Here is a 9,037-nt window from a genome sequence, read left to right as displayed (position 1 = left end):
TCTGGGGAAGAGAGCCGGTGATGGCGGCGGACGAGAGAGGGGGTTGGGCGATCCATTTCTCTTTTTTTTTGTCTCTCCGTACAAAGCGCCCACTGGCCAGCGCGAATCTCTGCCGCCATTGGCTGCCAGGCACAGTACCCCTGTGATGATGTGGACGTCGCGAGAGAGCGCCCCTTGCGAGACTGTTAAAGGGTTGTATAGTTTACTACTATACCATGTAAAATCAGTGTCTTCACTACCACTATGGCTTGGTGTGGTCATGCTATGATGTTAGCGGACACGAATGTTTAGTGATATGTTGATTCAGGAAATTCGCATTTGGTTCAGCATGTAGTTAGGCTCTATGCTCTTAGGAGATAATGTTCTGTGAATTTTTTTCCAAATGTTATTGCCACAAAATTGAAATTTGGTATTGACATTATGAAGATTACCTTAAGTGTGAAAGATACTGAGCATGGACCTGTGTTCTTATTTATAGCTCTAACTGCATGTACCATATGGATAAAAAAATATCTATCATTTCTAATGAAATGGTAAGATTTCTTGATCTTCAATAAAGATGTGTACATAAATATCACTAAACTCGATGCTGCCTTGTGATAATCTCATGGTGATGTTTCTTCTTACTTTTATTTTGTTATATCATGTTTGAGTAAGTATGTTAAACCTGGATTACTACTAACTTGAACATTATCTGCATAACCACAACGTCGGGACCGGCACCCTCGCGCCAAGGCGCGTTACCGATCTAGTGTTCTCATATATGAACGCTCCTATCTGTTTCTATATTTGAAGCGCTATATATGATCGTTAGCAGCCTTCGGGGCGATTTGCTAGGTGCGGCAAGGTCCTAAGTTTGAGTCCTCGCAAGATCACTGTTTATGGTTGTTGGTATTTTTTTGTCGCTTCTAATAGAAGACAAGTAATTTCTTGCTGTCCAAAAGAATGTTTATTGTCATTATGAAATGTAAAATAAGTTAGTATCATTACGAAAATGAAACGGAAAGGAAAAGAAAAATAAAATAAACAAAGCAGAGCGAGTACGCGAGCGACTGCACTAATGGGCCGGCTCAATTCGTCCTAATGTCCAACCAGGCAGTCAGCGATCCTTGCCACATCAGCGAATACCAGATTTTAGTAGGCACGAAAAGCCCTCCGCTGCTATCAAGAAAAGCTAAACACCCTCAAGGTTCAAAATAGTCCTGGATCAGAGAGTTACGTGTGCTGATTTCCAGAATTACAAGTTCAGAGTTTGATTTAATTTTGATCTACAAGTTCAAGTTTTGTTTTAGACTTTTTCCATGGGGTGAAACCTGTCTAATGAAAACGTAAACACCATTCAAATATGCCACCCAAACAAAGTTGGCACACTCATAAATTTCGTGGCCCAAAGAATCCCGAAGCTTTGACCCCCACCCCGCGGAAAAAATATCTCGTATCCCTCATCCACACAGCTGACAACCCAAAACCGCAACAAAACAACAACAACCACAAAGACAAGGAAATAAAAATGAAGAAAAGAATAACCAACCAGGAATTGGAAGGACAAACCAAGCATCTTCTTCCATGTGGTTGGAGGAGCAGGAAGACATGATGCCTAGCTTGATAAATCTGACCTGAAACAGCAAGAAAAGAGAACAGAGGATTTTCTCCGCGATATGGTGGTTAACAGGTTCGGGAAGTATATATAGATTTTTTTTATCTTGGAGGACAATTATATGGAAGAAAAACGGAGTACGGAAGGTGTCCCAGGTGGGCACAACCCACCTGGGCGCGCCAGACTCTTGTGCCCACCAGGGGACGCTTCCTGAAAGTTTCTTTATTTCCAAAATTCTAAAATATTCCAAAACTGACAAAAAATATTTTTGCGGATTTTTCGGAGTCCGTTTACTTACAGCATCACGTACCTCCTTATTTTGACGATTCAGGAGTGTTCCGGAAGGACTCTTTTATGTGCTCTTCCGGTGTCAAAGTTTGGATAATATTGCTTTTGACATTAATAGGCGTACCTGAGCTATAATGCTTTATTCGTTGTACGTTGACAACTTTCAGGTTAGTACCTTCGGAATTATTTATTTTGATGGCACTGGACTGGTAAACCTCCTCGATGACATATGGGTCTTCCCATTTCGAGAGGAGCTTCCCTGCAAAAAATCTAAAACGAGAGTTGTACAAAAGAACATATTCTCCGACTTTAAACTCACGCTTTTGGATTCTTTTTTCATGCCATCTTTTAACTTTTTTTGAATAACTCTGCACTTTCATAAGCTTGGGTTCTCCATTCATCTAATGAGCTAATATCAAATAATCTCTTTTCACCAACAAGTTTGAAATCATAGTTGAGTTCTTTAACTGCCCAGTATGCTTTATGTTCTAACTCAAGAGGCAAATGACAAGCTTTTCCATAAACCATTTTATAAGGAGACATACCCATAGGATTTTTATATGCTGTTCTATAAGCCCAAAGTGCATCATCTAATTTCTTAGACCAATTCTTCCTGGACCTATTAACAGTCTTTTGCAAAACTAATTTTATTTCTCTATTGCTAAGTTCAACTTGACCACTAGATTGAGGATGATAGGGTGATGCAATTCTATGGTTAACATCATACTTAGCAAACATTTTATGGAAAGCACCACGAATAAAGTGTGAACCACCATCAGTCATTAAATATCTAGGGACTCCAAACCTTGGGAAAATAACCTCCTTAAGCATTTTAATAGAGGTGTTGTGATCAGCACTACTGGTTGGAATAGCTTCTACCCATTTAGTAACATAATCAACAACAACCAAAATATGTGTATACCCATTAGAGGAAGGAAAATTCCCCATGTAATCAAATCTCCAAACATCAAATGGTTCAACAGCAAGTGAATAATTCATAGGCATTTCTTGATGCTTACCGATATTACCTATTCTTTGGCATTCATCACAAGATGAGACATACTTACGAGCATCCATGAAGAGAGTAGCCCAATAAAATCCAGACTGCAATACCTTATGAGCAGTTCTATCTCCAACATGATGCCCTCCATAAGCCTCGGAGTGACATTTCCGTAGGATTTGTCCCTGTTCATGCTCAGGTACACAACGTCTAATAATACCATCTACTCCTTCTTTATAAAGATGTGGGTCATCCCAGAAGTAATGTATTAAATCATAGAAGAATTTTTTGTTTTGTTGGTAAGTAAAGCTAGGTGGTAAATATTTAGCAATGATGTAATTAGCATAGTCAGCATACCAAGGAGTACTGTGAGAAACATTTATTGCAGCTAACTGCTCATCAGGAAAACTATCATCAATAGGTAATGGGTCATCAAGCACATTTTCAAGCCTAGACAAGTTATCAGCTATGGGGTTCTCAGCTCCTTTTCTATCAATAATATGCAAATCAAATTATTGTAAGAAGAGAACCCAACGAATAAGTCTAGGTTTAGCATCTTTCTTTTCCATAAGATATTTAAAAGCAGCATGGTCTATGTGAACAGTTACTTTAGAATCAACAATATAAGGTCCAAATTTATCACAAGAAAACACCACCGCTAAGAATTCTTTTTCAGTTGTAGCATAATTTCTTTGAGCACTATCTAGAGTTTTAGTAGCATAACGAATAACATTCATTTTCTTATCAACTCTTTGTCCTAGAACAACACCAACAGCATAATCACTAGCATCACACCTAATTTCAAAAGGCAAGTTCCAATCAGGAGGTTGAACAATAGGCGCAGAGATTAAAGCTCTCTTGAGTGTTTCAAAGGCTTCAAGACAATCATCATAAAAAAGGAATATCCTTTTGCAAAAGATTAGTAAGAGGCCTAGAAATTCTAGAAAAGTCCTTAATAAATCTCCTATAGAAACCAGCATGACCTAGGAAACTACGAATACCTTTGATGTCCTTATGACATGGCATTTTCTCAATTGCATCAACCTTAGCTTGGTCTACTTCAATATCTCTTTCAGAAATTTTATGACCCAAGACAATGCATTCATTAACCATAAAGTGGCACTTCTCCCAATTCAAGACAAGATTTGTTTGTTCACATCTCTGAAAAACTCGATCAAGATTGCTTAAACAATCATCAAAAGACTTCCCATAAACAGAAAATTCATCCATGAAGACATCAACAATCTTTTCACAAAAATCAGAGAATATAGCCATAATGCATTTTTGAAAGGTAGAAGGTGCATTACATAAACTAAAAGGCATACGTCTATTAGAATAGGTTCCAAATGGACAAGTCAAAGTGGTATTTTCTTGATGAGGTTGAGAAACATGTATTTGTGAGAAGCCAGAATATCCATCAAGGAAGCAAAAGTCTGTGTGCTTGGATAATATTTCAAGCATTTGATCAATAAAAGGCAAAGGGTAATGATCTTTTCTAGTAGATTTATTTAATTTTCTAAAATCAATTACCATTCTATAGCCTGTAACAATTCTTTGTGGAATAAGTTCATTCTTATCATTAGGAACAACAGTAATACCTCCTTTCTTAGGGACACAATGAACATGACTTACCCATCTACTATCAGCTATAGGATAGATTATACATGCTTCCAGAAGTTTTAATATTTTCGTTCTTACCACCTCTTTCATCTTCGGATTTAACCGACGTTGGTGATAAACAACTGGTTTAGCATCAGGTTCCATATTAATTTTGTTCTGACATAGAGTGGGACTAATGCCCTTTAGATCACCAAGAGTATATCCAATAGCAGCTCGGTGCTTCCTTAGAACTTTCAATAATCTTTCTTCTTCATGTTCTAAAAGGCTAGCACTGATAATAACAGGATATATTTTCTTTTCATCAAGATAAGCATATTTCAAAGTGTTTGGCAATTGTTTTAATTCAAACACAGGATTACCTTTAGGTGGAGGAGGACCTCCAAGAGTTTCAATAGGAAAATTGTGTTTAAGTAGAGGACATTGTTCAAAGAAAATCTTATCTATTTCATTTCTTTCATGCATATGTAAATCACTTTCATGGTCTAGCAAATATTGTTCTAAAGGATCAGTAGGTGGCACAACAATATATAGAAGCAAGACCAATTAATTCATCCTTACTAGGCAATTATTTTTCATGATGATTTCTACTAAACTTGGAAAATTTAAACTCATGAGACTCACCATCAAAGCTAACACCAACAGCTTGTTTCTTGCAATCTATCCTAGCATTAACTATGTTCAAGAAAGGTCTACCACAGATAATGGGACATAAGTCATCTTGTGGGGAACCAAGAACAAGAAAATCAGTAGGGCATTTTATTTTCCCACACAAGACTTCAACATCTCTAATAATCCCACAAGGTGATATGGTGTCTCTATTAGCAAGTTTAATAATAACATCTATGTCTTCTATCTCTGCAGGTGCTATGTCCTTCTTAATTTATTAATATAAAGTGTAGGGAATAGCACTCACACTAGCACCATGTCACATAAACCATGATAATAGTGATCTCCTATTTTAACTAAAATGACAGGCATGCCAACAACTGGTCTATGTTTATCCCTTTTATCGGGTTTAGCAATTCTAGCAGCGTCTGCACAGAAGTAAATAACATGCCCATCTATATCTTCTTCCAAGAGATCTTTAACCATAGCAACATTAGGTTCTACTCTAATTTGTTCATATAGTTTAAGTGTTCTAACATAGCTTTTATTAACCACAATTGAAACTTTAGCATGCTCCTTTATCATAACAAGAAAAGGGGGTTTCTCAATATAAGCAGTAGGAACAACTGGATCAACATTATAGAGTATAGTTTCTTCTTTATCTGGTACCAGTTCTTTCATTTCTTCTTTAATAGGTGGGTGATATTTAAACCACCTCTCTTTAGGGAGTTCAACATGAGTAGCAAATGATTCACAAAAGGAGGTTACTATCTCAGAGTCAAGTCCATATTAGTGCTAAACTTTTGAAAAGCATCGGTATTCATAAAAGTTTTAACACAATCATACTTAAGCTTTATACCTGACTCTTTACCTTCGTCGAGTTCCCAATCTTCAGAGTTGCGTTTAATTCTTTCCAAAAGATCCCACCAGAATTCAGTAGTTTTCTTCATAAAAGAACCAGCACAAGAAGTATCCAGTATGGTTTGATCATTACGAGAAAGCCAGGCATAAAAGTTCTGAATAATAATTTCTCCTGAGAGCTCATGACTGGGGCATGAATGTAACATTGACTTAAGCCTACCCAAGCTAGAGCGATACTTTCTCCTTCATGAGGTCAAAAATTATATATATAATTCCGATCACGATGAACTAGATGCATAGGATAAATTTTTTTGGCGGAACTTCAATTTTTAAATGATTCCAATTCCATGATCCAATATCATCGCATAGCCTATATTATGCTAATGCCTTTCCCTTCAAAGATAAAGGGAAAACCTTTTTCATCACCTCATCTCCGGGTAAACCTGCAAGCTTGAACAATCCACAAATTTTTTCTAATATATTAAGTGCATATCAGGATGTTCGGTTTAGCAATTGTTCTATCATAACCGAAGGAATTTCATATTCAATATTTTCAGTAGGTGCAGTAGGTTGAGGGGTAGCTAATTGTGGTTCCGGACGAGGTGAAGATACCCCGAACAAACTCCTCAAGGGATTGTTTTCCATAGTAACAAGTGACAATAAATTTCAGCACACTATATAAATGTTTCCTTACCAAATTCCACTTACCAAAGGCGCTTCACTCCCCGGCAACGGCGCCAGAAAATAGCCTTGATGACCCACAAGTATAGGGGATCAATTGTAGCTCTTTTCGATAAGTAAGAGTGTCGAACCCAACGAGGAGCAGAAGGAAATGACAAGTAGTTTTTAGTAAGATAATGTCTGCAAGTGTTGAAACTGTAACTAGCGAGTAGTTTGATAGCAAGATAATTTGTAACGAGCAAGTAACAATAATAGTAACAAGTATGCAACAAGGTAGCCCAATCCTTTTAAGGCAAAGGACATGCCAAAATGGTCTCTTATGGTAAGCAAAGCGTTCTTGAGAGTACACGGGAATTTCATCTAGTCACTTTCATCATGTTGATTTAATTCGTGTTCGCTACTTTGATGATTTGATATCTGGGTGGACCGGTGCTTAGGTGCTGTTCTTACTTAAACAAACCTCCTACTTATGATTAACTCTCCCGCAAGCATCCGCAACTACGATAAAAGTATTAAGAATAAATTCTAACCATAACATTAAACTTTTGGGTCCAATAGGTCCCTTACGGAATAGTGCATAAACTGGGGTTTAAGCTTCTGTCACTCTCGCAACCCACCATCTATTTACTACTCCATAATGCATTCCCTTAGGCCCAAGTATGGTTAAGTGTCATGTAGTCGACGTTCACATGACACCACTAAGGGAATCACAACATACATACCATCAAAATATCGAACACATATCAAATTCACATGATTACTTGCAACATGATTTATCCCGTGACCTCAAGAACAAAGGTAACTACTCACAAATAATTAACATGCTCATGATCAGAGGAGTATTAAATAGCATCATGGATCTGAACATATAATCTTGCACCAAATAAACCATATAGTAATCAAATACAAGATGTAATCAACACTACTAGTCACCCCCTAGCAACAATCTACCGGTAACAAGATTGAATACAAGAGATGAACTAGGGTTTGAGATGAGATGGTGCTGGTGAAGATGTTGATGGATATTGCTCACCCAGAGATGTGAGAGTTGTTGGTGATGATGATGATGATGATTTCCCCCTCCGGGAGGGAAGTTCCCCGGCAGAATCGCTCCGCCGGAGGGCAAAAGTGCTCCTGCCCAAGTTCCGCCTCGAGATGGCGGCGCTCCGCCCCGAAAGTCTTCTCTTTATTTTTTCTAGGTCAAAATGACTTATATACCAGTGATAATCCCCAAGTGCAAGGAATCATCATAGCAATTTCCAAAGGTGGAAGTGATAAGTATGGAGTGTCGAACCCACAAGGAGCTAAAGGTAAGATCAATATTCTCTCAAGTCATATCTGCCACTGATACGACTCTACGTACACCGAACGTTTGCTTCCAACTAGCAACGAGAAATAAAACTATGTTGTGGGTATGAAGAGGATAACTTTGTATGATATCAGAGAGCTAAAATATAAAAGTAGGTGTTGTTATCATAAAGTTAGAATATATTACTAAATATTATAAATAGCGAGTGTGGAATAATGGTGGATCGGTGTGCGGAATTGTCCTAGGCAATTATTAACAAGACCGGTAGTCTTCATTGCAATTTCATATGAGGGAGAGGCATAACCTAACATACTTTCTCTACTTGGATCATATGCACTTATGATTGGAACTCTAGCAAGCATCCGCAACTATTAAAGATCATTAAGGTAAAACCCAGCCATAGCATTAAAGCATCAAGTCCTCTTTATTCCCATACGCAACAATCACTCTTACTCGGGTTTGTGTTTCAGTCACTCACCAACCCACTATAAGCGAATCATGAACGTATTGCAACACCCTATAGCGGGAATCCCTCACGCTTGCGCGATACGGAGGGCACCATAGGACATCACCAAGAAAAACATACAACTCGTACCAATCTATATCATCAATCAACCCAAGGACAAAAGACATCTACTCAAAACATCATAGGATGGCAACACATCATTGGATCATAATATGTAGCATAAAGCACCATGTTCAAGTAGGGATTACAACGGGGTGCGGGAGAGTGGACCGCGTAAAAGAGATGAGGATGGTGATGATGATGGTGATGTTGATGAAGACGATCACCGTGGCGATGATTCCCCTCCCGATGGCACTCCGGCGCCACCGGAAGAGAGGAGGAGAGGTTCTCCCCCTTGTGCTTCCTCCTCCATGGCCTCCCCCTAAATGGGGAAAGGTTCTCCCTCTGGTCCTTGGCCTTCATGGCCATGATGGCCTCTCCGAGATAATCCTCCATGGCCACCGGTGATGATGGCCCCCTCCGACAGGGTGCCGGAGAGGTCCTAGATTGATTTCTCGTGGCTACAGAGGCTTGCGGCGGCGAAACTTCCGATCTTGATTTCTTTCTAGA

Source organism: Triticum dicoccoides, chromosome 1A, assembly GCF_002162155.2.
Source record: "Triticum dicoccoides isolate Atlit2015 ecotype Zavitan chromosome 1A, WEW_v2.0, whole genome shotgun sequence".
NCBI lineage: Eukaryota > Viridiplantae > Streptophyta > Magnoliopsida > Poales > Poaceae > Triticum > Triticum dicoccoides.
This window is presented reverse-complemented; position numbering follows the sequence as displayed.